The sequence below is a fragment of the Haliotis cracherodii genome, unplaced genomic scaffold (genome assembly GCF_022045235.1).
Source record: "Haliotis cracherodii isolate W230 unplaced genomic scaffold, xgHalCrac1.p SCAF_55, whole genome shotgun sequence".
Classification (NCBI taxonomy): Eukaryota; Metazoa; Mollusca; class Gastropoda; order Lepetellida; family Haliotidae; genus Haliotis; species Haliotis cracherodii.
In genome coordinates, this window is record NW_027266314.1 from 187,424 (window position 1) to 213,916 (window position 26,493).

The 26,493-nt window shown below is 41.6% G+C and overlaps 21 non-coding genes and 4 pseudogenes across 21 annotated transcripts; all 25 read left to right on the forward strand.

Annotated features, from left to right (window-relative positions):
• The first annotated feature begins 118 nt into the window (after positions 1 to 118).
• Positions 119 to 2,106, forward strand: LOC139444487 (uncharacterized; annotated as a pseudogene).
• Positions 2,107 to 3,946: 1,840 nt separating this feature from the next.
• LOC139444488 (uncharacterized) lies at positions 3,947 to 6,950 on the forward strand (annotated as a pseudogene).
• Positions 6,951 to 7,774: 824 nt separating this feature from the next.
• Positions 7,775 to 10,805, forward strand: LOC139444489 (uncharacterized; annotated as a pseudogene).
• An 824-nt stretch (positions 10,806 to 11,629) lies between these two features.
• Positions 11,630 to 26,493, forward strand: part of LOC139444490 (uncharacterized) — a 42,727-nt pseudogene continuing 27,863 nt past the window's right edge.
• On the forward strand, positions 14,878 to 15,041 carry LOC139444526 (U1 spliceosomal RNA). Its single transcript, XR_011651797.1, has one exon. It is a non-coding gene; the product is annotated as a U1 spliceosomal RNA (small nuclear RNA).
• On the forward strand, positions 15,442 to 15,605 carry LOC139444495 (U1 spliceosomal RNA). The gene has a single exon (XR_011651769.1). It is a non-coding gene; the product is annotated as a U1 spliceosomal RNA (small nuclear RNA).
• LOC139444527 (U1 spliceosomal RNA) lies at positions 16,007 to 16,170 on the forward strand. The gene has a single exon (XR_011651798.1). It is a non-coding gene; the product is annotated as a U1 spliceosomal RNA (small nuclear RNA).
• LOC139444528 (U1 spliceosomal RNA) lies at positions 16,572 to 16,735 on the forward strand. The gene has a single exon (XR_011651799.1). It is a non-coding gene; the product is annotated as a U1 spliceosomal RNA (small nuclear RNA).
• On the forward strand, positions 17,136 to 17,299 carry LOC139444529 (U1 spliceosomal RNA). Its single transcript, XR_011651800.1, has one exon. It is a non-coding gene; the product is annotated as a U1 spliceosomal RNA (small nuclear RNA).
• LOC139444530 (U1 spliceosomal RNA) lies at positions 17,701 to 17,864 on the forward strand. The gene has a single exon (XR_011651801.1). It is a non-coding gene; the product is annotated as a U1 spliceosomal RNA (small nuclear RNA).
• On the forward strand, positions 18,266 to 18,429 carry LOC139444531 (U1 spliceosomal RNA). The gene has a single exon (XR_011651802.1). It is a non-coding gene; the product is annotated as a U1 spliceosomal RNA (small nuclear RNA).
• Positions 18,831 to 18,994, forward strand: LOC139444533 (U1 spliceosomal RNA). The gene has a single exon (XR_011651804.1). It is a non-coding gene; the product is annotated as a U1 spliceosomal RNA (small nuclear RNA).
• Positions 19,395 to 19,558, forward strand: LOC139444534 (U1 spliceosomal RNA). Its single transcript, XR_011651805.1, has one exon. It is a non-coding gene; the product is annotated as a U1 spliceosomal RNA (small nuclear RNA).
• LOC139444536 (U1 spliceosomal RNA) lies at positions 19,960 to 20,123 on the forward strand. The gene has a single exon (XR_011651806.1). It is a non-coding gene; the product is annotated as a U1 spliceosomal RNA (small nuclear RNA).
• Positions 20,524 to 20,687, forward strand: LOC139444537 (U1 spliceosomal RNA). Its single transcript, XR_011651807.1, has one exon. It is a non-coding gene; the product is annotated as a U1 spliceosomal RNA (small nuclear RNA).
• On the forward strand, positions 21,089 to 21,252 carry LOC139444532 (U1 spliceosomal RNA). The gene has a single exon (XR_011651803.1). It is a non-coding gene; the product is annotated as a U1 spliceosomal RNA (small nuclear RNA).
• On the forward strand, positions 21,653 to 21,816 carry LOC139444538 (U1 spliceosomal RNA). The gene has a single exon (XR_011651808.1). It is a non-coding gene; the product is annotated as a U1 spliceosomal RNA (small nuclear RNA).
• On the forward strand, positions 22,218 to 22,381 carry LOC139444539 (U1 spliceosomal RNA). The gene has a single exon (XR_011651809.1). It is a non-coding gene; the product is annotated as a U1 spliceosomal RNA (small nuclear RNA).
• LOC139444540 (U1 spliceosomal RNA) lies at positions 22,782 to 22,945 on the forward strand. Its single transcript, XR_011651810.1, has one exon. It is a non-coding gene; the product is annotated as a U1 spliceosomal RNA (small nuclear RNA).
• Positions 23,347 to 23,510, forward strand: LOC139444541 (U1 spliceosomal RNA). Its single transcript, XR_011651811.1, has one exon. It is a non-coding gene; the product is annotated as a U1 spliceosomal RNA (small nuclear RNA).
• Positions 23,912 to 24,075, forward strand: LOC139444542 (U1 spliceosomal RNA). The gene has a single exon (XR_011651812.1). It is a non-coding gene; the product is annotated as a U1 spliceosomal RNA (small nuclear RNA).
• Positions 24,477 to 24,640, forward strand: LOC139444543 (U1 spliceosomal RNA). Its single transcript, XR_011651813.1, has one exon. It is a non-coding gene; the product is annotated as a U1 spliceosomal RNA (small nuclear RNA).
• Positions 25,042 to 25,205, forward strand: LOC139444545 (U1 spliceosomal RNA). The gene has a single exon (XR_011651815.1). It is a non-coding gene; the product is annotated as a U1 spliceosomal RNA (small nuclear RNA).
• On the forward strand, positions 25,607 to 25,770 carry LOC139444546 (U1 spliceosomal RNA). Its single transcript, XR_011651816.1, has one exon. It is a non-coding gene; the product is annotated as a U1 spliceosomal RNA (small nuclear RNA).
• On the forward strand, positions 26,172 to 26,335 carry LOC139444547 (U1 spliceosomal RNA). The gene has a single exon (XR_011651817.1). It is a non-coding gene; the product is annotated as a U1 spliceosomal RNA (small nuclear RNA).

Here is a 26,493-nt window from a genome sequence, read left to right on the forward strand (position 1 = left end):
GTGGAAAATGTTATGCAATTTGTGTTGATTTCAAAAAAGCGTTTGATTCTGTAAACAGAAATACAATGTGGTCATAGTTTCTTTCAAATGGGGTGAGTAATAAAATGGGTATACTATTATGCAATATTTATCAAAATGTAAAGTCATGTGTTAAAAATCGTGGAATATACTCTGATGTCTTCACATGTAACATTGGTGTACGCCAAGGCTGTATTCTTAGCCCATTCCCGTTCTGTTTTTTCATCAATGAACTAGCTGCACAAATTAAGGAAAATTGTACGGATGGTATACAGCTGCTTACAGATATTGTGAAGATATTTCTGTTGCTTTTTGCTGATGATATAGTCCTGTTCTCTAGTACGATAAAAGGTTTACAGAATTTGATAGACCAACTGGAGCTGTACTGTTGTAATCGTAAACTCCAAGTGAACACTGAGAAAACGAAAGTGTTAGTTTTCAAAAAGGGAAATAAACTATCAAGTAGGGAAAAATGGTTCTTCAACTCACAACCGGTAAAAATTGTCACTTCTTATAAATATCTGGGAGTAACCTTCACAGGCAGATTAACGTGGAATTACCACACCAGTAATGCAGCAATGCAGGCAAAAAAGATACTAATGGGAATCTTACATAGTTTGAAAACCTTCACTGATCTCTCATATCAAACCTTTTTTAAAATATTTGATACAAAAATTACTCCAAATCTTTTATATGGAGCATAGGTCTGGGGGCATACTGAATACAGAACTATTGAACTGGTCCATCTATATGCTTGTAAACGATTCCTTGGCGTAAAAAACTCTACATCGAATGTTATGGTATATGGTGAATGTGGACGTGTACCACTTTACATATTTCAACATATTAGAATTCTCAAGTATTGGTTCAAGATTCTTAAAATGCCTATTGATAGATTACCTAGAAAATGTTACAATATGATGTTATTGTATGAAAAACATGGAATCCGCAATTGGGTATATGATGTAAAGTCGTTATTAAATGATTGCGGCTATGGGTATGTTTGGCGTAATAAATGTGTACCAAAAAATCCAGATTCATTTTTAGTATCTTTACGCCACAGACTTAAGGATATATACTTGCAAAAATGGGCACCACATGTTTTAAGTTCAGAAAAATGCAATTATTACAAGCTTTTCAAGACAACAATTTCCCCAGAATACTATTTGTTTGACATCAACTTTAAAAGGTTTAGAATAAGTTTAGCACAATTTAGATGCAGCTCTCATAGACTTAGGATCCAAGTAGGCAGGCATAGAAACATAGACAGAGAATTGAGAATAAGTGAGCAATGTGATATAAATGTGATTGAAGATGAGTTTCATTTTCTGTTAGTTTGTCCAAAATACGACCACCTTAGAAGAAAATATATTGATCTGCCTGGTTATGTACATCCCACTATACAAAGATTTACAACGATCATGTCAACAACTGATAAAGATACTCTAACAAATCTATCAATGTTCATTTATCATGCCATGTTAATTAGAATATGACCTGTTAAACGGATCTGTAACCATTCCCGAAAACAGAATTGTACTATGGGCCTGAGGCCTTTCAGTATGGAATAAAACTTATCCTATCCTATCCTAACAAACTGAGGATGGACTTAAAAAGTATGTTCATAGTGTTTCACTTATTGTGAGAAATATTTACACGCCGACCGGGTTGTATGGTCCGGACTCGATTATTTACAGACCGCCGTCATATAGCTGGAAAATTGCTGGGTGCGGCGTTAAACAACAAACAAACAAACAAACTTCACCCTGATATGACTCCAAGGGAGATGAATGCAGAGGCGGTTACTGAGGTACGTATGACAATGTATTGGCTCGGTCAACATCTAAGATAACATTTTAGAAGTAAGGATGCTCGTTTCATCTAACTGCATTATCGCATATCAAGTCCTATCATATCAATAATATTTACTCACGCATCGTCGATGTCGACAACGTAGAGCAGGGAGTTACAGGGGTTGACTCCGATGGAACCACAGCGGCTGGTACTCGGCACTCTCAGCTGCCTGTACAAAGAGGTGACGAGATCGACAACCCACACGGAACCAGATACCGCATCACAAAAGGCTAGACGATCTGCATGAGAGAAATACAGACTGGAGGTTTAGCGGGTGCAATCTCACAGGGATTTTTAGCAGGTGTAATATCATAGGGGTGTTTAGCGGGTGCAATCTCACAGGGCTTTTTAGTGGGTGCAATCTCATAGGGATATTTAACAGTTGCAATCTCACAGGGATATTTAACAGGTGCAATCTCACAGGGATGTTTAACAGGTGCAATCTCACAGGCATGTTTAGCAGGTGCAATCTCACAGGGGTGTTTAGATACCGTATCACAAAACGCGATACCGTCTGCATGAGAGAAATAGAGATTGGATGTATGAAACTGTTAGGGTTGGAGAGCTGAGGACCTCTCTACCCGTGACGACGTAACTTAGGAATCAGGCGTCCGTTGTACAGTACCGTGTGTAAAGCATGTCTTTTCTGAGAATAGCAATCAAACGGTGACGATGTTTGACCGTATCCTGTTCCACCAGTGGCATCCGTCACTTACAAATGCAAACTAATTCAAGTCAAGGCGACTATTATTACAAGAGGGACACAGCATCTAGATGTTATTTATATGAATATAAAGGCATTATACCTACTAGCATCGATTACTGCAAAAGACGCAATGTTCACTGGAAAAAAGACTAATGTCAGCGGAGGATCTGTAGGAGAAATCAGAGCCACGATCTTCTGACCATCGATCATTAGCACAACGCTGCAACCCAAAAAAGTATTGCATGTCAATTGTCTTGGTGAATTTGAAGACGTAAACCTTCATCTGCAGTTCAAAATACTTAAAGCGGTCATTAGCTAAGGATTGATAAATACATACAGTATATAGTAATTCAAAGCATATATCCAAGACATTTTCGTTGGGGTGTAAATGTAAGAAATGTTGATAGTAACTCTTAGTCAGTACTTTGTTACTACATCAGTGACATTGTGTATCCTGTGTATGGCAGGTCTATTTGTGTTGTACATACCACTGTGGCATTATGGACAGGGTGACTATCAAGGAGAGCTACACAGTTTGAAATAGTCTGTATGTGTCTGTCTGTCTGCACTGACACTACCACCGAATGAGTTAGTAATAATGCACTTAGAGAGCGCATTTACATTTGAAATGGATATAATGTTGTCTTGTTCTAACTTAAATGTACGAGATTGTTTGAAAAGAATATTTAAGAAAAGTCTATTGAATAAAAATTGAAAAATATGTCTGGCAAATGGAAAATACCTGGCTTGAACATTATATAAACCATACCCGACAGTTGTTATTATCGGTCACAGACATTAGGCAATCTCTCCCGATGACGTATTTTATGTATGTGATTAACATCTTGGCATCGCTGTATGTAGTAAATACATCCCGGGATATCCACCATAACTGCGTGAATTTTAAAAAAAATATGGACGTTTACGACCTTGTTTTGGAGTGCACATACCCAAAATAGATCAGAAGCTGTCCAGTCGGGCCAGACAATGAGACACGCAATCCTGGAGGGCTGGTCCTACTGAAGGAATAGATGCCATTCAGAGAAGAATTTGGGAACGTAATGGCTACAAGGACATCTCCTGAGCCAGGATCGTACACAATCCCAGTACCAACTGCACCATCTGTTAGTGGAGGATCTAGTAACAAATAAATGACAAACTGTAACTGGGGAATAGTTGTGGCAGACCCAAAGTTCCCTAGTGTCAAAGCGTACTTAATGCGATTATTCACAAATACATGCAGAGAAAAGGTGGAAAATGTTATGCAATTTGTGTTGATTTCAAAAAAGCGTTTGATTCTGTAAACAGAAATACAATGTGGTCATAGTTTCTTTCAAATGGGGTGAGTAATAAAATGGGTATACTATTATGCAATATTTATCAAAATGTAAAGTCATGTGTTAAAAATCGTGGAATATACTCTGATGTCTTCACATGTAACATTGGTGTACGCCAAGGCTGTATTCTTAGCCCATTCCCGTTCTGTTTTTTCATCAATGAACTAGCTGCACAAATTAAGGAAAATTGTACGGATGGTATACAGCTGCTTACAGATATTGTGAAGATATTTCTGTTGCTTTTTGCTGATGATATAGTCCTGTTCTCTAGTACGATAAAAGGTTTACAGAATTTGATAGACCAACTGGAGCTGTACTGTTGTAATCGTAAACTCCAAGTGAACACTGAGAAAACGAAAGTGTTAGTTTTCAAAAAGGGAAATAAACTATCAAGTAGGGAAAAATGGTTCTTCAACTCACAACCGGTAAAAATTGTCACTTCTTATAAATATCTGGGAGTAACCTTCACAGGCAGATTAACGTGGAATTACCACACCAGTAATGCAGCAATGCAGGCAAAAAAGATACTAATGGGAATCTTACATAGTTTGAAAACCTTCACTGATCTCTCATATCAAACCTTTTTTAAAATATTTGATACAAAAATTACTCCAAATCTTTTATATGGAGCATAGGTCTGGGGGCATACTGAATACAGAACTATTGAACTGGTCCATCTATATGCTTGTAAACGATTCCTTGGCGTAAAAAACTCTACATCGAATGTTATGGTATATGGTGAATGTGGACGTGTACCACTTTACATATTTCAACATATTAGAATTCTCAAGTATTGGTTCAAGATTCTTAAAATGCCTATTGATAGATTACCTAGAAAATGTTACAATATGATGTTATTGTATGAAAAACATGGAATCCGCAATTGGGTATATGATGTAAAGTCGTTATTAAATGATTGCGGCTATGGGTATGTTTGGCGTAATAAATGTGTACCAAAAAATCCAGATTCATTTTTAGTATCTTTACGCCACAGACTTAAGGATATATACTTGCAAAAATGGGCACCACATGTTTTAAGTTCAGAAAAATGCAATTATTACAAGCTTTTCAAGACAACAATTTCCCCAGAATACTATTTGTTTGACATCAACTTTAAAAGGTTTAGAATAAGTTTAGCACAATTTAGATGCAGCTCTCATAGACTTAGGATCCAAGTAGGCAGGCATAGAAACATAGACAGAGAATTGAGAATAAGTGAGCAATGTGATATAAATGTGATTGAAGATGAGTTTCATTTTCTGTTAGTTTGTCCAAAATACGACCACCTTAGAAGAAAATATATTGATCTGCCTGGTTATGTACATCCCACTATACAAAGATTTACAACGATCATGTCAACAACTGATAAAGATACTCTAACAAATCTATCAATGTTCATTTATCATGCCATGTTAATTAGAATATGACCTGTTAAACGGATCTGTAACCATTCCCGAAAACAGAATTGTACTATGGGCCTGAGGCCTTTCAGTATGGAATAAAACTTATCCTATCCTATCCTAACAAACTGAGGATGGACTTAAAAAGTATGTTCATAGTGTTTCACTTATTGTGAGAAATATTTACACGCCGACCGGGTTGTATGGTCCGGACTCGATTATTTACAGACCGCCGTCATATAGCTGGAAAATTGCTGGGTGCGGCGTTAAACAACAAACAAACAAACAAACTTCACCCTGATATGACTCCAAGGGAGATGAATGCAGAGGCGGTTACTGAGGTACGTATGACAATGTATTGGCTCGGTCAACATCTAAGATAACATTTTAGAAGTAAGGATGCTCGTTTCATCTAACTGCATTATCGCATATCAAGTCCTATCATATCAATAATATTTACTCACGCATCGTCGATGTCGACAACGTAGAGCAGGGAGTTACAGGGGTTGACTCCGATGGAACCACAGCGGCTGGTACTCGGCACTCTCAGCTGCCTGTACAAAGAGGTGACGAGATCGACAACCCACACGGAACCAGATACCGCATCACAAAAGGCTAGACGATCTGCATGAGAGAAATACAGACTGGAGGTTTAGCGGGTGCAATCTCACAGGGATTTTTAGCAGGTGTAATATCATAGGGGTGTTTAGCGGGTGCAATCTCACAGGGCTTTTTAGTGGGTGCAATCTCATAGGGATATTTAACAGTTGCAATCTCACAGGGATATTTAACAGGTGCAATCTCACAGGGATGTTTAACAGGTGCAATCTCACAGGCATGTTTAGCAGGTGCAATCTCACAGGGGTGTTTAGATACCGTATCACAAAACGCGATACCGTCTGCATGAGAGAAATAGAGATTGGATGTATGAAACTGTTAGGGTTGGAGAGCTGAGGACCTCTCTACCCGTGACGACGTAACTTAGGAATCAGGCGTCCGTTGTACAGTACCGTGTGTAAAGCATGTCTTTTCTGAGAATAGCAATCAAACGGTGACGATGTTTGACCGTATCCTGTTCCACCAGTGGCATCCGTCACTTACAAATGCAAACTAATTCAAGTCAAGGCGACTATTATTACAAGAGGGACACAGCATCTAGATGTTATTTATATGAATATAAAGGCATTATACCTACTAGCATCGATTACTGCAAAAGACGCAATGTTCACTGGAAAAAAGACTAATGTCAGCGGAGGATCTGTAGGAGAAATCAGAGCCACGATCTTCTGACCATCGATCATTAGCACAACGCTGCAACCCAAAAAAGTATTGCATGTCAATTGTCTTGGTGAATTTGAAGACGTAAACCTTCATCTGCAGTTCAAAATACTTAAAGCGGTCATTAGCTAAGGATTGATAAATACATACAGTATATAGTAATTCAAAGCATATATCCAAGACATTTTCGTTGGGGTGTAAATGTAAGAAATGTTGATAGTAACTCTTAGTCAGTACTTTGTTACTACATCAGTGACATTGTGTATCCTGTGTATGGCAGGTCTATTTGTGTTGTACATACCACCGTGGCATTATGGACAGGGTGACTATCAAGGAGAGCTACACAGTTTGAAATAGTCTGTATGTGTCTGTCTGTCTGCACTGACACTACCACCGAATGAGTTAGTAATAATGCACTTAGAGAGCGCATTTACATTTGAAATGGATATAATGTTGTCTTGTTCTAACTTAAATGTACGAGATTGTTTGAAAAGAATATTTAAGAAAAGTCTATTGAATAAAAATTGAAAAATATGTCTGGCAAATGGAAAATACCTGGCTTGAACATTATATAAACAATACCCGACAGTTGTTATTATCGGTCACAGACATTAGGCAATCTCTCCCGATGACGTATTTTATGTATGTGATTAACATCTTGGCATCGCTGTATGTAGTAAATACATCCCGGGATATCCACCATAACTGCGTGAATTTTAAAAAAAATATGGACGTTTACGACCTTGTTTTGGAGTGCACATACCCAAAATAGATCAGAAGCTGTCCAGTCGGGCCAGACAATGAGACACGCAATCCTGGAGGGCTGGTCCTACTGAAGGAATAGATGCCATTCAGAGAAGAATTTGGGAACGTAATGGCTACAAGGACATCTCCTGAGCCAGGATCGTACACAATCCCAGTACCAACTGCACCATCTGTTAGTGGAGGATCTAGTAACAAATAAATGACAAACTGTAACTGGGGAATAGTTGTGGCAGACCCAAAGTTCCCTAGTGTCAAAGCGTACTTAATGCGATTATTCACAAATACATGCAGAGAAAAGGTGGAAAATGTTATGCAATTTGTGTTGATTTCAAAAAAGCGTTTGATTCTGTAAACAGAAATACAATGTGGTCATAGTTTCTTTCAAATGGGGTGAGTAATAAAATGGGTATACTATTATGCAATATTTATCAAAATGTAAAGTCATGTGTTAAAAATCGTGGAATATACTCTGATGTCTTCACATGTAACATTGGTGTACGCCAAGGCTGTATTCTTAGCCCATTCCCGTTCTGTTTTTTCATCAATGAACTAGCTGCACAAATTAAGGAAAATTGTACGGATGGTATACAGCTGCTTACAGATATTGTGAAGATATTTCTGTTGCTTTTTGCTGATGATATAGTCCTGTTCTCTAGTACGATAAAAGGTTTACAGAATTTGATAGACCAACTGGAGCTGTACTGTTGTAATCGTAAACTCCAAGTGAACACTGAGAAAACGAAAGTGTTAGTTTTCAAAAAGGGAAATAAACTATCAAGTAGGGAAAAATGGTTCTTCAACTCACAACCGTTAAAAATTGTCACTTCTTATAAATATCTGGGAGTAACCTTCACAGGCAGATTAACGTGGAATTACCACACCAGTAATGCAGCAATGCAGGCAAAAAAGATACTAATGGGAATCTTACATAGTTTGAAAACCTTCACTGATCTCTCATATCAAACCTTTTTTAAAATATTTGATACAAAAATTACTCCAAATCTTTTATATGGAGCATAGGTCTGGGGGCATACTGAATACAGAACTATTGAACTGGTCCATCTATATGCTTGTAAACGATTCCTTGGCGTAAAAAACTCTACATCGAATGTTATGGTATATGGTGAATGTGGACGTGTACCACTTTACATATTTCAACATATTAGAATTCTCAAGTATTGGTTCAAGATTCTTAAAATGCCTATTGATAGATTACCTAGAAAATGTTACAATATGATGTTATTGTATGAAAAACATGGAATCCGCAATTGGGTATATGATGTAAAGTCGTTATTAAATGATTGCGGCTATGGGTATGTTTGGCGTAATAAATGTGTACCAAAAAATCCAGATTCATTTTTAGTATCTTTACGCCACAGACTTAAGGATATATACTTGCAAAAATGGGCACCACATGTTTTAAGTTCAGAAAAATGCAATTATTACAAGCTTTTCAAGACAACAATTTCCCCAGAATACTATTTGTTTGACATCAACTTTAAAAGGTTTAGAATAAGTTTAGCACAATTTAGATGCAGCTCTCATAGACTTAGGATCCAAGTAGGCAGGCATAGAAACATAGACAGAGAATTGAGAATAAGTGAGCAATGTGATATAAATGTGATTGAAGATGAGTTTCATTTTCTGTTAGTTTGTCCAAAATACGACCACCTTAGAAGAAAATATATTGATCTGCCTGGTTATGTACATCCCACGATACAAAGATTTACAACGATCATGTCAACAACTGATAAAGATACTCTAACAAATCTATCAATGTTCATTTATCATGCCATGTTAATTAGAATATGACCTGTTAAACGGATCTGTAACCATTCCCGAAAACAGAATTGTACTATGGGCCTGAGGCCTTTCAGTATGGAATAAAACTTATCCTATCCTATCCTAACAAACTGAGGATGGACTTAAAAAGTATGTTCATAGTGTTTCACTTATTGTGAGAAATATTTACACGCCGACCGGGTTGTATGGTCCGGACTCGATTATTTACAGACCGCCGTCATATAGCTGGAAAATTGCTGGGTGCGGCGTTAAACAACAAACAAACAAACAAACTTCACCCTGATATGACTCCAAGGGAGATGAATGCAGAGGCGGTTACTGAGGTACGTATGACAATGTATTGGCTCGGTCAACATCTAAGATAACATTTTAGAAGTAAGGATGCTCGTTTCATCTAACTGCATTATCGCATATCAAGTCCTATCATATCAATAATATTTACTCACGCATCGTCGATGTCGACAACGTAGAGCAGGGAGTTACAGGGGTTGACTCCGATGGAACCACAGCGGCTGGTACTCGGCACTCTCAGCTGCCTGTACAAAGAGGTGACGAGATCGACAACCCACACGGAACCAGATACCGCATCACAAAAGGCTAGACGATCTGCATGAGAGAAATACAGACTGGAGGTTTAGCGGGTGCAATCTCACAGGGATTTTTAGCAGGTGTAATATCATAGGGGTGTTTAGCGGGTGCAATCTCACAGGGCTTTTTAGTGGGTGCAATCTCATAGGGATATTTAACAGTTGCAATCTCACAGGGATATTTAACAGGTGCAATCTCACAGGGATGTTTAACAGGTGCAATCTCACAGGCATGTTTAGCAGGTGCAATCTCACAGGGATGTTTAACAGGTGCAATCTCACAGGGGTGTTTAGATACCGTATCACAAAACGCGATACCGTCTGCATGAGAGAAATAGAGATTGGATGTATGAAACTGTTAGGGTTGGAGAGCTGAGGACCTCTCTACCCGTGACGACGTAACTTAGGAATCAGGCGTCCGTTGTACAGTACCGTGTGTAAAGCATGTCTTTTCTGAGAATAGCAATCAAACGGTGACGATGTTTGACCGTATCCTATTCCACCAGTGGCATCCGTCACTTACAAATGCAAACTAATTCAAGTCAAGGCGACTATTATTACAAGAGGGACACAGCATCTAGATGTTATTTATATGAATATAAAGGCATTATACCTACTAGCATCGATTACTGCAAAAGACGCAATGTTCACTGGAAAAAAGACTAATGTCAGCGGAGGATCTGTAGGAGAAATCAGAGCCACGATCTTCTGACCATCGATCATTAGCACAACGCTGCAACCCAAAAAAGTATTGCATGTCAATTGTCTTGGTGAATTTGAAGACATAAACCTTCATCTGCAGTTCAAAATACTTAAAGCGGTCATTAGCTAAGGATTGATAAATACATACAGTATATAGTAATTCAAAGCATATATCCAAGACATTTTCGTTGGGGTGTAAATGTAAGAAATGTTGATAGTAACTCTTAGTCAGTACTTTGTTACTACATCAGTGACATTGTGTATCCTGTGTATGGCAGGTCTATTTGTGTTGTACATACCACCGTGGCATTATGGACAGGGTGACTATCAAGGAGAGCTACACAGTTTGAAATAGTCTGTATGTGTCTGTCTGTCTGCACTGACACTACCACCGAATGAGTTAGTAATAATGCACTTAGAGAGCGCATTTACATTTGAAATGGATATAATGTTGTCTTGTTCTAACTTAAATGTACGAGATTGTTTGAAAAGAATATTTAAGAAAAGTCTATTGAATAAAAATTGAAAAATATGTCTGGCAAATGGAAAATACCTGGCTTGAACATTATATAAACCATACCCGACAGTTGTTATTATCGGTCACAGACATTAGGCAATCTCTCCCGATGACGTATTTTATGTATGTGATTAACATCTTGGCATCGCTGTATGTAGTAAATACATCCCGGGATATCCACCATAACTGCGTGAATTTTAAAAAAAATATGGACGTTTACGACCTTGTTTTGGAGTGCACATACCCAAAATAGATCAGAAGCTGTCCAGTCGGGCCAGACAATGAGACACGCAATCCTGGAGGGCTGGTCCTACTGAAGGAATAGATGCCATTCAGAGAAGAATTTGGGAACGTAATGGCTACAAGGACATCCCCTGAGCCAGGATCGTACACAATCCCAGTACCAACTGCACCATCTGTTAGTGGAGGATCTAGTAACAAATAAATGACAAACTGTAACTGGGGAATAGTTGTGGCAGACCCAAAGTTCCCTAGTGTCAAAGCGTACTTAATGCGATTATTCACAAATACATGCAGAGAAAAGGTGGAAAATTTTATGCAATTTTTGTTGATTTCAAAAAAGCGTTTGATTCTGTAAACAGAAATACAATGTGGTCATTGTTTCTTTCAAATGGGGTGAGTAATAAAATGGGTATACTATTATGCAATATTTATCAAAATGTAAAGTCATGTGTTAAAAATCGTGGAATATACTCTGATGTCTTCACATGTAACATTGGTGTACGCCAAGGCTGTATTCTTAGCCCATTCCTGTTCTGTTTTTTCATCAATGAACTAGCTGCACAAATTAAGGAAAATTGTACGGATGGTATACAGCTGCTTACAGATATTGTGAAGATATTTCTGTTGCTTTTTGCTGATGATATAGTCCTGTTCTCTAGTACGATAAAAGGTTTACAGAATTTGATAGACCAACTGGAGCTGTACTGTTGTAATCGTAAACTCCAAGTGAACACTGAGAAAACGAAAGTGTTAGTTTTCAAAAAGGGAAATAAACTATCAAGTAGGGAAAAATGGTTCTTCAACTCACAACCGGTAAAAATTGTCACTTCTTATAAATATCTGGGAGTAACCTTCACAGGCAGATTAACGTGGAATTACCACACCAGTAATGCAGCAATGCAGGCAAAAAAGATACTAATGGGAATCTTACATAGTTTGAAAACCTTCACTGATCTCTCATATCAAACCTTTTTTAAAATATTTGATACAAAAATTACTCCAAATCTTTTATATGGAGCATAGGTCTGGGGGCATACTGAATACAGAACTATTGAACTGGTCCATCTATATGCTTGTAAACGATTCCTTGGCGTAAAAAACTCTACATCGAATGTTATGGTATATGGTGAATGTGGACGTGTACCACTTTACATATTTCAACATATTAGAATTCTCAAGTATTGGTTCAAGATTCTTAAAATGCCTATTGATAGATTACCTAGAAAATGTTACAATATGATGTTATTGTATGAAAAACATGGAATCCGCAATTGGGTATATGATGTAAAGTCGTTATTAAATGATTGCGGCTATGGGTATGTTTGGCGTAATAAATGTGTACCAAAAAATCCAGATTCATTTTTAGTATCTTTACGCCACAGACTTAAGGATATATACTTGCAAAAATGGGCACCACATGTTTTAAGTTCAGAAAAATGCAATTATTACAAGCTTTTCAAGACAACAATTTCCCCAGAATACTATTTGTTTGACATCAACTTTAAAAGGTTTAGAATAAGTTTAGCACAATTTAGATGCAGCTCTCATAGACTTAGGATCCAAGTAGGCAGGCATAGAAACATAGACAGAGAATTGAGAATAAGTGAGCAATGTGATATAAATGTGATTGAAGATGAGTTTCATTTTCTGTTAGTTTGTCCAAAATACGACCACCTTAGAAGAAAATATATTGATCTGCCTGGTTATGTACATCCCACTATACAAAGATTTACAACGATCATGTCAACAACTGATAAAGATACTCTAACAAATCTATCAATGTTCATTTATCATGCCATGTTAATTAGAATATGACCTGTTAAACGGATCTGTAACCATTCCCGAAAACAGAATTGTACTATGGGCCTGAGGCCTTTCAGTATGGAATAAAACTTATCCTATCCTATCCTAACAAACTGAGGATGGACTTAAAAAGTATGTTCATAGTGTTTCACTTATTGTGAGAAATATTTACACGCCGACCGGGTTGTATGGTCCGGACTCGATTATTTACAGACCGCCGTCATATAGCTGGAAAATTGCTGGGTGCGGCGTTAAACAACAAACAAACAAACAAACTTCACCCTGATATGACTCCAAGGGAGATGAATGCAGAGGCGGTTACTGAGGTACGTATGACAATGTATTGGCTCGGTCAACATCTAAGATAACATTTTAGAAGTAAGGATGCTCGTTTCATCTAACTGCATTATCGCATATCAAGTCCTATCATATCAATAATATTTACTCACGCATCGTCGATGTCGACAACGTAGAGCAGGGAGTTACAGGGGTTGACTCCGATGGAACCACAGCGGCTGGTACTCGGCACTCTCAGCTGCCTGTACAAAGAGGTGACGAGATCGACAACCCACACGGAACCAGATACCGCATCACAAAAGGCTAGACGATCTGCATGAGAGAAATACAGACTGGAGGTTTAGCGGGTGCAATCTCACAGGGATTTTTAGCAGGTGTAATATCATAGGGGTGTTTAGCGGGTGCAATCTCACAGGGCTTTTTAGTGGGTGCAATCTCATAGGGATATTTAACAGTTGCAATCTCACAGGGATATTTAACAGGTGCAATCTCACAGGGATGTTTAACAGGTGCAATCTCACAGGCATGTTTAGCAGGTGCAATCTCACAGGGGTGTTTAGATACCGTATCACAAAACGCGATACCGTCTGCATGAGAGAAATAGAGATTGGATGTATGAAACTGTTAGGGTTGGAGAGCTGAGGACCTCTCTACCCGTGACGACGTAACTTAGGAATCAGGCGTCCGTTGTACAGTACCGTGTGTAAAGCATGTCTTTTCTGAGAATAGCAATCAAACGGTGACGATGTTTGACCGTATCCTGTTCCACCAGTGGCATCCGTCACTTACAAATGCAAACTAATTCAAGTCAAGGCGACTATTATTACAAGAGGGACACAGCATCTAGATGTTATTTATATGAATATAAAGGCATTATACCTACTAGCATCGATTACTGCAAAAGACGCAATGTTCACTGGAAAAAAGACTAATGTCAGCGGAGGATCTGTAGGAGAAATCAGAGCCACGATCTTCTGACCATCGATCATTAGCACAACGCTGCAACCCAAAAAAGTATTGCATGTCAATTGTCTTGGTGAATTTGAAGACATAAACCTTCATCTGCAGTTCAAAATACTTAAAGCGGTCATTAGCTAAGGATTGATAAATACATACAGTATATAGTAATTCAAAGCATATATCCAAGACATTTTCGTTGGGGTGTAAATGTAAGAAATGTTGATAGTAACTCTTAGTCAGTACTTTGTTACTACATCAGTGACATTGTGTATCCTGTGTATGGCAGGTCTATTTGTGTTTTACATACCACCGTGGCATTATGGACAGGGTGACTATCAAGGAGAGCTACACAGTTTGAAATAGTCTGTATGCGTCTGTCTGTCTGCACTGACACTACCACCGAATGAGTTAGTAATAATGCACTTAGAGAGCGCATTTACATTTGAAATGGATATAATGTTGTCTTGTTCTAACTTAAATGTACGAGATTGTTTGAAAAGAATATTTAAGAAAAGTCTATTGACTAAAAATTGAAAAATATGTCTGGCAAATGGAAAATACCTGGCTTGAACATTATAGCGATGGTTAGGAAGCTGCAGTTTCAGGCATACTTACCTGGCACAGGCTTTACAGTGATCCGCAAGGCTGTGGGCCCGGGGCGAGACCTTTCCATTGCACATCGGCTTGGTTGACCCCTGCGATCATCCCAAATGTGGACGACTCGGGTGCGCAATTTATAAGTGTGGGGGACTGCGTTCGCGCTCTCCCCTGGAAAAACCAATCAAAAATAGAAATGCCTTTTTTTCATTCTATTTGTCTATCATGACATGTTCAGTTGTTGTGATTGTTGTGTTTGTTTTGCCGAGTAGCTCCCAAGGAGAAAGATAGGACCCGGAAGGAAACTTGGGTGTTGACATGGAAGTTGCCTCCCCTGGGTACCTGGCGTCAGGTGCATGTCTATGCAGCCTAAAATGCAAATAAAGCCATTTCTGTCTGTTTTTTCCTGTCAATAATCTTTGCATAAAGCGAACGGGTGAATGTAGTGCCATGTACAGGGAAGTATATACATGTTTGAACAGAAACGGAATATATGTGAAGTGTTGTTTAAAACACACCTGAGTGAGGTGATGTGCATGTTTGTAGCGATGGTTAGGAAGCTGCAGTTTCAGGCATACTTACCTGGCACAGGCTTTACAGTGATCCGCAAGGCTGTGGGCCCGGGGCGAGACCTTTCCATTGCACATCGGCTTGGTTGACCCCTGCGATCATCCCAAATGTGGACGACTCGGGTGCGCAATTTATGAGTGTGGGGGACTGCGTTCGCGCTCTCCCCTGGAAAAACCAATCAAAAATAGAAATGCCTTTTTTTTCATTCTATTTGTCTATCATGACATGTTCAGTTGTTGTGATTGTTGTGTTTGTTTTGCCGAGTAGCTCCCAAGGAGAAAGATAGGACCCGGAAGGAAACTTGGGTGTTGACATGGAAGTTGCCTCCCCTGGGTACCTGGCGTCAGGTGCATGTCTATGCAGCCTAAAATGCAAATAAAGCCATTTCTGTCTGTTTTTTCCTGTCAATAATCTTTGCATAAAGCGAACGGGTGAATGTAGTGCCATGTACAGGGAAGTATATACATGTTTGAACAGAAACGGAATATATGTGAAGTGTTGTTTAAAACACACCTGAGTGAGGTGATGTGCATGTTTGTAGCGATGGTTAGGAAGCTGCAGTTTCAGGCATACTTACCTGGCACAGGCTTTACAGTGATCCGCAAGGCTGTGGGCCCGGGGCGAGACCTTTCCATTGCACATCGGCTTGGTTGACCCCTGCGATCATCCCAAATGTGGACGACTCGGGTGCGCAATTTATAAGTGTGGGGGACTGCGTTCGCGCTCTCCCCTGGAAAAACCAATCAAAAATAGAAATGCCTTTTTTTTCATTCTATTTGTCTATCATGACATGTTCAGTTGTTGTGATTGTTGTGTTTGTTTTGCCGAGTAGCTCCCAAGGAGAAAGATAGGACCCGGAAGGAAACTTGGGTGTTGACATGGAAGTTGCCTCCCCTGGGTACCTGGCGTCAGGTGCATGTCTATGCAGCCTAAAATGCAAATAAAGCCATTTCTGTCTGTTTTTTCCTGTCAATAATCTTTGCATAAAGCGAACGGGTGAATGTAGTGCCATGTACAGGGAAGTATATACATGTTTGAACAGAAACGGAATATATGTGAAGTGTTGTTTAAAACACACCTGAGTGAGGTGATGTGCATGTTTGTAGCGATGGTTAGGAAGCTGCAGTTTCAGGCATACTTACCTGGCACAGGCTTTACAGTGATCCGCAAGGCTGTGGGCCCGGGGCGAGACCTTTCCATTGCACATCGGCTTGGTTGACCCCTGCGATCATCCCAAATGTGGACGACTCGGGTGCGCAATTTATAAGTGTGGGGGACTGCGTTCGCGCTCTCCCCTGGAAAAACCAATCAAAAATAGAAATGCCTTTTTTTCATTCTATTTGTCTATCATGACATGTTCAGTTGTTGTGATTGTTGTGTTTGTTTTGCCGAGTAGCTCCCAAGGAGAAAGATAGGACCCGGAAGGAAACTTGGGTGTTGACATGGAAGTTGCCTCCCCTGGGTACCTGGCGTCAGGTGCATGTCTATGCAGCCTAAAATGCAAATAAAGCCATTTCTGTCTGTTTTTTCCTGTCAATAATCTTTGCATAAAGCGAACGGGTGAATGTAGTGCCATGTACAGGGAAGTATATACATGTTTGAACAGAAACGGAATATATGTGAAGTGTTGTTTAAAACACACCTGAGTGAGGTGATGTGCATGTTTGTAGCGATGGTTAGGAAGCTGCAGTTTCAGGCATACTTACCTGGCACAGGCTTTACAGTGATCCGCAAGGCTGTGGGCCCGGGGCGAGACCTTTCCATTGCACATCGGCTTGGTTGACCCCTGCGATCATCCCAAATGTGGACGACTCGGGTGCGCAATTTATAAGTGTGGGGGACTGCGTTCGCGCTCTCCCCTGGAAAAACCAATCAAAAATAGAAATGCCTTTTTTTTCATTCTATTTGTCTATCATGACATGTTCAGTTGTTGTGATTGTTGTGTTTGTTTTGCCGAGTAGCTCCCAAGGAGAAAGATAGGACCCGGAAGGAAACTTGGGTGTTGACATGGAAGTTGCCTCCCCTGGGTACCTGGCGTCAGGTGCATGTCTATGCAGCCTAAAATGCAAATAAAGCCATTTCTGTCTGTTTTTTCCTGTCAATAATCTTTGCATAAAGCGAACGGGTGAATGTAGTGCCATGTACAGGGAAGTATATACATGTTTGAACAGAAACGGAATATATGTGAAGTGTTGTTTAAAACACACCTGAGTGAGGTGATGTGCATGTTTGTAGCGATGGTTAGGAAGCTGCAGTTTCAGGCATACTTACCTGGCACAGGCTTTACAGTGATCCGCAAGGCTGTGGGCCCGGGGCGAGACCTTTCCATTGCACATCGGCTTGGTTGACCCCTGCGATCATCCCAAATGTGGACGACTCGGGTGCGCAATTTATAAGTGTGGGGGACTGCGTTCGCGCTCTCCCCTGGAAAAACCAATCAAAAATAGAAATGCCTTTTTTTTCATTCTATTTGTCTATCATGACATGTTCAGTTGTTGTGATTGTTGTGTTTGTTTTGCCGAGTAGCTCCCAAGGAGAAAGATAGGACCCGGAAGGAAACTTGGGTGTTGACATGGAAGTTGCCTCCCCTGGGTACCTGGCGTCAGGTGCATGTCTATGCAGCCTAAAATGCAAATAAAGCCATTTCTGTCTGTTTTTTCCTGTCAATAATCTTTGCATAAAGCGAACGGGTGAATGTAGTGCCATGTACAGGGAAGTATATACATGTTTGAACAGAAACGGAATATATGTGAAGTGTTGTTTAAAACACACCTGAGTGAGGTGATGTGCATGTTTGTAGCGATGGTTAGGAAGCTGCAGTTTCAGGCATACTTACCTGGCACAGGCTTTACAGTGATCCGCAAGGCTGTGGGCCCGGGGCGAGACCTTTCCATTGCACATCGGCTTGGTTGACCCCTGCGATCATCCCAAATGTGGACGACTCGGGTGCGCAATTTATAAGTGTGGGGGACTGCGTTCGCGCTCTCCCCTGGAAAAACCAATCAAAAATAGAAATGCCTTTTTTTTCATTCTATTTGTCTATCATGACATGTTCAGTTGTTGTGATTGTTGTGTTTGTTTTGCCGAGTAGCTCCCAAGGAGAAAGATAGGACCCGGAAGGAAACTTGGGTGTTGACATGGAAGTTGCCTCCCCTAGGTACCTGGCGTCAGGTGCATGTCTATGCAGCCTAAAATGCAAATAAAGCCATTTCTGTCTGTTTTTTCCTGTCAATAATCTTTGCATAAAGCGAACGGGTGAATGTAGTGCCATGTACAGGGAAGTATATACATGTTTGAACAGAAACGGAATATATGTGAAGTGTTGTTTAAAACACACCTGAGTGAGGTGATGTGCATGTTTGTAGCGATGGTTAGGAAGCTGCAGTTTCAGGCATACTTACCTGGCACAGGCTTTACAGTGATCCGCAAGGCTGTGGGCCCGGGGCGAGACCTTTCCATTGCACATCGGCTTGGTTGACCCCTGCGATCATCCCAAATGTGGACGACTCGGGTGCGCAATTTATAAGTGTGGGGGACTGCGTTCGCGCTCTCCCCTGGAAAAACCAATCAAAAATAGAAATGCCTTTTTTTCATTCTATTTGTCTATCATGACATGTTCAGTTGTTGTGATTGTTGTGTTTGTTTTGCCGAGTAGCTCCCAAGGAGAAAGATAGGACCCGGAAGGAAACTTGGGTGTTGACATGGAAGTTGCCTCCCCTGGGTACCTGGCGTCAGGTGCATGTCTATGCAGCCTAAAATGCAAATAAAGCCATTTCTGTCTGTTTTTTCCTGTCAATAATCTTTGCATAAAGCGAACGGGTGAATGTAGTGCCATGTACAGGGAAGTATATACATGTTTGAACAGAAACGGAATATATGTGAAGTGTTGTTTAAAACACACCTGAGTGAGGTGATGTGCATGTTTGTAGCGATGGTTAGGAAGCTGCAGTTTCAGGCATACTTACCTGGCACAGGCTTTACAGTGATCCGCAAGGCTGTGGGCCCGGGGCGAGACCTTTCCATTGCACATCGGCTTGGTTGACCCCTGCGATCATCCCAAATGTGGACGACTCGGGTGCGCAATTTATAAGTGTGGGGGACTGCGTTCGCGCTCTCCCCTGGAAAAACCAATCAAAAATAGAAATGCCTTTTTTTTCATTCTATTTGTCTATCATGACATGTTCAGTTGTTGTGATTGTTGTGTTTGTTTTGCCGAGTAGCTCCCAAGGAGAAAGATAGGACCCGGAAGGAAACTTGGGTGTTGACATGGAAGTTGCCTCCCCTAGGTACCTGGCGTCAGGTGCATGTCTATGCAGCCTAAAATGCAAATAAAGCCATTTCTGTCTGTTTTTTCCTGTCAATAATCTTTGCATAAAGCGAACGGGTGAATGTAGTGCCATGTACAGGGAAGTATATACATGTTTGAACAGAAACGGAATATATGTGAAGTGTTGTTTAAAACACACCTGAGTGAGGTGATGTGCATGTTTGTAGCGATGGTTAGGAAGCTGCAGTTTCAGGCATACTTACCTGGCACAGGCTTTACAGTGATCCGCAAGGCTGTGGGCCCGGGGCGAGACCTTTCCATTGCACATCGGCTTGGTTGACCCCTGCGATCATCCCAAATGTGGACGACTCGGGTGCGCAATTTATAAGTGTGGGGGACTGCGTTCGCGCTCTCCCCTGGAAAAACCAATCAAAAATAGAAATGCCTTTTTTTCATTCTATTTGTCTATCATGACATGTTCAGTTGTTGTGATTGTTGTGTTTGTTTTGCCGAGTAGCTCCCAAGGAGAAAGATAGGACCCGGAAGGAAACTTGGGTGTTGACATGGAAGTTGCCTCCCCTGGGTACCTGGCGTCAGGTGCATGTCTATGCAGCCTAAAATGCAAATAAAGCCATTTCTGTCTGTTTTTTCCTGTCAATAATCTTTGCATAAAGCGAACGGGTGAATGTAGTGCCATGTACAGGGAAGTATATACATGTTTGAACAGAAACGGAATATATGTGAAGTGTTGTTTAAAACACACCTGAGTGAGGTGATGTGCATGTTTGTAGCGATGGTTAGGAAGCTGCAGTTTCAGGCATACTTACCTGGCACAGGCTTTACAGTGATCCGCAAGGCTGTGGGCCCGGGGCGAGACCTTTCCATTGCACATCGGCTTGGTTGACCCCTGCGATCATCCCAAATGTGGACGACTCGGGTGCGCAATTTATAAGTGTGGGGGACTGCGTTCGCGCTCTCCCCTGGAAAAACCAATCAAAAATAGAAATGCCTTTTTTTTCATTCTATTTGTCTATCATGACATGTTCAGTTGTTGTGATTGTTGTGTTTGTTTTGCCGAGTAGCTCCCAAGGAGAAAGATAGGACCCGGAAGGAAACTTGGGTGTTGACATGGAAGTTGCCTCCCCTGGGTACCTGGCGTCAGGTGCATGTCTATGCAGCCTAAAATGCAAATAAAGCCATTTCTGTCTGTTTTTTCCTGTCAATAATCTTTGCATAAAGCGAACGGGTGAATGTAGTGCCATGTACAGGGAAGTATATACATGTTTGAACAGAAACGGAATATATGTGAAGTGTTGTTTAAAACACACCTGAGTGAGGTGATGTGCATGTTTGTAGCGATGGTTAGGAAGCTGCAGTTTCAGGCATACTTACCTGGCACAGGCTTTACAGTGATCCGCAAGGCTGTGGGCCCGGGGCGAGACCTTACCATTGCACATCGGCTTGGTTGACCCCTGCGATCATCCCAAATGTGGACGACTCGGGTGCGCAATTTATAAGTGTGGGGGACTGCGTTCGCGCTCTCCCCTGGAAAAACCAATCAAAAATAGAAATCCCTTTTTTTCATTCTATTTGTCTATCATGACATGTTCAGTTGTTGTGATTGTTGTGTTTGTTTTGCCGAGTAGCTCCCAAGGAGAAAGATAGGACCCGGAAGGAAACTTGGGTGTTGACATGGAAGTTGCCTCCCCTGGGTACCTGGCGTCAGGTGCATGTCTATGCAGCCTAAAATGCAAATAAAGCCATTTCTGTCTGTTTTTTCCTGTCAATAATCTTTGCATAAAGCGAACGGGTGAATGTAGTGCCATGTACAGGGAAGTATATACATGTTTGAACAGAAACGGAATATATGTGAAGTGTTGTTTAAAACACACCTGAGTGAGGTGATGTGCATGTTTGTAGCGATGGTTAGGAAGCTGCAGTTTCAGGCATACTTACCTGGCACAGGCTTTACAGTGATCCGCAAGGCTGTGGGCCCGGGGCGAGACCTTTCCATTGCACATCGGCTTGGTTGACCCCTGCGATCATCCCAAATGTGGACGACTCGGGTGCGCAATTTATAAGTGTGGGGGACTGCGTTCGCGCTCTCCCCTGGAAAAACCAATCAAAAATAGAAATGCCTTTTTTTTCATTCTATTTGTCTATCATGACATGTTCAGTTGTTGTGATTGTTGTGTTTGTTTTGCCGAGTAGCTCCCAAGGAGAAAGATAGGACCCGGAAGGAAACTTGGGTGTTGACATGGAAGTTGCCTCCCCTGGGTACCTGGCGTCAGGTGCATGTCTATGCAGCCTAAAATGCAAATAAAGCCATTTCTGTCTGTTTTTTCCTGTCAATAATCTTTGCATAAAGCGAACGGGTGAATGTAGTGCCATGTACAGGGAAGTATATACATGTTTGAACAGAAACGGAATATATGTGAAGTGTTGTTTAAAACACACCTGAGTGAGGTGATGTGCATGTTTGTAGCGATGGTTAGGAAGCTGCAGTTTCAGGCATACTTACCTGGCACAGGCTTTACAGTGATCCGCAAGGCTGTGGGCCCGGGGCGAGACCTTTCCATTGCACATCGGCTTGGTTGACCCCTGCGATCATCCCAAATGTGGACGACTCGGGTGCGCAATTTATAAGTGTGGGGGACTGCGTTCGCGCTCTCCCCTGGAAAAACCAATCAAAAATAGAAATGCCTTTTTTTCATTCTATTTGTCTATCATGACATGTTCAGTTGTTGTGATTGTTGTGTTTGTTTTGCCGAGTAGCTCCCAAGGAGAAAGATAGGACCCGGAAGGAAACTTGGGTGTTGACATGGAAGTTGCCTCCCCTGGGTACCTGGCGTCAGGTGCATGTCTATGCAGCCTAAAATGCAAATAAAGCCATTTCTGTCTGTTTTTTCCTGTCAATAATCTTTGCATAAAGCGAACGGGTGAATGTAGTGCCATGTACAGGGAAGTATATACATGTTTGAACAGAAACGGAATATATGTGAAGTGTTGTTTAAAACACACCTGAGTGAGGTGATGTGCATGTTTGTAGCGATGGTTAGGAAGCTGCAGTTTCAGGCATACTTACCTGGCACAGGCTTTACAGTGATCCGCAAGGCTGTGGGCCCGGGGCGAGACCTTTCCATTGCACATCGGCTTGGTTGACCCCTGCGATCATCCCAAATGTGGACGACTCGGGTGCGCAATTTATAAGTGTGGGGGACTGCGTTCGCGCTCTCCCCTGGAAAAACCAATCAAAAATAGAAATGCCTTTTTTTTCATTCTATTTGTCTATCATGACATGTTCAGTTGTTGTGATTGTTGTGTTTGTTTTGCCGAGTAGCTCCCAAGGAGAAAGATAGGACCCGGAAGGAAACTTGGGTGTTGACATGGAAGTTGCCTCCCCTGGGTACCTGGCGTCAGGTGCATGTCTATGCAGCCTAAAATGCAAATAAAGCCATTTCTGTCTGTTTTTTCCTGTCAATAATCTTTGCATAAAGCGAACGGGTGAATGTAGTGCCATGTACAGGGAAGTATATACATGTTTGAACAGAAACGGAATATATGTGAAGTGTTGTTTAAAACACACCTGAGTGAGGTGATGTGCATGTTTGTAGCGATGGTTAGGAAGCTGCAGTTTCAGGCATACTTACCTGGCACAGGCTTTACAGTGATCCGCAAGGCTGTGGGCCCGGGGCGAGACCTTTCCATTGCACATCGGCTTGGTTGACCCCTGCGATCATCCCAAATGTGGACGACTCGGGTGCGCAATTTATAAGTGTGGGGGACTGCGTTCGCGCTCTCCCCTGGAAAAACCAATCAAAAATAGAAATGCCTTTTTTTTCATTCTATTTGTCTATCATGACATGTTCAGTTGTTGTGATTGTTGTGTTTGTTTTGCCGAGTAGCTCCCAAGGAGAAAGATAGGACCCGGAAGGAAACTTGGGTGTTGACATGGAAGTTGCCTCCCCTGGGTACCTGGCGTCAGGTGCATGTCTATGCAGCCTAAAATGCAAATAAAGCCATTTCTGTCTGTTTTTTCCTGTCAATAATCTTTGCATAAAGCGAACGGGTGAATGTAGTGCCATGTACAGGGAAGTATATACATGTTTGAACAGAAACGGAATATATGTGAAGTGTTGTTTAAAACACACCTGAGTGAGGTGATGTGCATGTTTGTAGCGATGGTTAGGAAGCTGCAGTTTCAGGCATACTTACCTGGCACAGGCTTTACAGTGATCCGCAAGGCTGTGGGCCCGGGGCGAGACCTTTCCATTGCACATCGGCTTGGTTGACCCCTGCGATCATCCCAAATGTGGACGACTCGGGTGCGCAATTTATAAGTGTGGGGGACTGCGTTCGCGCTCTCCCCTGGAAAAACCAATCAAAAATAGAAATGCCTTTTTTTTCATTCTATTTGTCTATCATGACATGTTCAGTTGTTGTGATTGTTGTGTTTGTTTTGCCGAGTAGCTCCCAAGGAGAAAGATAGGACCCGGAAGGAAACTTGGGTGTTGACATGGAAGTTGCCTCCCCTAGGTACCTGGCGTCAGGTGCATGTCTATGCAGCCTAAAATGCAAATAAAGCCATTTCTGTCTGTTTTTTCCTGTCAATAATCTTTGCATAAAGCGAACGGGTGAATGTAGTGCCATGTACAGGGAAGTATATACATGTTTGAACAGAAACGGAATATATGTGAAGTGTTGTTTAAAACACACCTGAGTGAGGTGATGTGCATGTTTGTAGCGATGGTTAGGAAGCTGCAGTTTCAGGCATACTTACCTGGCACAGGCTTTACAGTGATCCGCAAGGCTGTGGGCCCGGGGCGAGACCTTTCCATTGCACATCGGCTTGGTTGACCCCTGCGATCATCCCAAATGTGGACGACTCGGGTGCGCAATTTATAAGTGTGGGGGACTGCGTTCGCGCTCTCCCCTGGAAAAACCAATCAAAAATAGAAATGCCTTTTTTTTCATTCTATTTGTCTATCATGACATGTTCAGTTGTTGTGATTGTTGTGTTTGTTTTGCCGAGTAGCTCCCAAGGAGAAAGATAGGACCCGGAAGGAAACTTGGGTGTTGACATGGAAGTTGCCTCCCCTGGGTACCTGGCGTCAGGTGCATGTCTATGCAGCCTAAAATGCAAATAAAGCCATTTCTGTCTGTTTTTTCCTGTCAATAATCTTTGCATAAAGCGAACGGGTGAATGTAGTGCCATGTACAGGGAAGTATATACATGTTTGAACAGAAACGGAATATATGTGAAGTGTTGTTTAAAACACACCTGAGTGAGGTGATGTGCATGTTTGTAGCGATGGTTAGGAAGCTGCAGTTTCAGGCATACTTACCTGGCACAGGCTTTACAGTGATCCGCAAGGCTGTGGGCCCGGGGCGAGACCTTTCCATTGCACATCGGCTTGGTTGACCCCTGCGATCATCCCAAATGTGGACGACTCGGGTGCGCAATTTATAAGTGTGGGGGACTGCGTTCGCGCTCTCCCCTGGAAAAACCAATCAAAAATAGAAATGCCTTTTTTTTCATTCTATTTGTCTATCATGACATGTTCAGTTGTTGTGATTGTTGTGTTTGTTTTGCCGAGTAGCTCCCAAGGAGAAAGATAGGACCCGGAAGGAAACTTGGGTGTTGACATGGAAGTTGCCTCCCCTGGGTACCTGGCGTCAGGTGCATGTCTATGCAGCCTAAAATGCAAATAAAGCCATTTCTGTCTGTTTTTTCCTGTCAATAATCTTTGCATAAAGCGAACGGGTGAATGTAGTGCCATGTACAGGGAAGTATATACATGTTTGAACAGAAACGGAATATATGTGAAGTGTTGTTTAAAACACACCTGAGTGAGGTGATGTGCATGTTTGTAGCGATGGTTAGGAAGCTGCAGTTTCAGGCATACTTACCTGGCACAGGCTTTACAGTGATCCGCAAGGCTGTGGGCCCGGGGCGAGACCTTTCCATTGCACATCGGCTTGGTTGACCCCTGCGATCATCCCAAATGTGGACGACTCGGGTGCGCAATTTATAAGTGTGGGGGACTGCGTTCGCGCTCTCCCCTGGAAAAACCAATCAAAAATAGAAATGCCTTTTTTTTCATTCTATTTGTCTATCATGACATGTTCAGTTGTTGTGATTGTTGTGTTTGTTTTGCCGAGTAGCTCCCAAGGAGAAAGATAGGACCCGGAAGGAAACTTGGGTGTTGACATGGAAGTTGCCTCCCCTGGGTACCTGGCGTCAGGTGCATGTCTATGCAGCCTAAAATGCAAATAAAGCCATTTCTGTCTGTTTTTTCCTGTCAATAATCTTTGCATAAAGCGAACGGGTGAATGTAGTGCCATGTACAGGGAAGTATATACATGTTTGAACAGAAACGGAATATATGTGAAGTGTTGTTTAAAACACACCTGAGTGAGGTGATGTGCATGTTTGTAGCGATGGTTAGGAAGCTGCAGTTTCAGGCATACTTACCTGGCACAGGCTTTACAGTGATCCGCAAGGCTGTGGGCCCGGGGCGAGACCTTTCCATTGCACATCGGCTTGGTTGACCCCTGCGATCATCCCAAATGTGGACGACTCGGGTGCGCAATTTATAAGTGTGGGGGACTGCGTTCGCGCTCTCCCCTGGAAAAACCAATCAAAAATAGAAATGCCTTTTTTTTCATTCTATTTGTCTATCATGACATGTTCAGTTGTTGTGATTGTTGTGTTTGTTTTGCCGAGTAGCTCCCAAGGAGAAAGATAGGACCCGGAAGGAAACTTGGGTGTTGACATGGAAGTTGCCT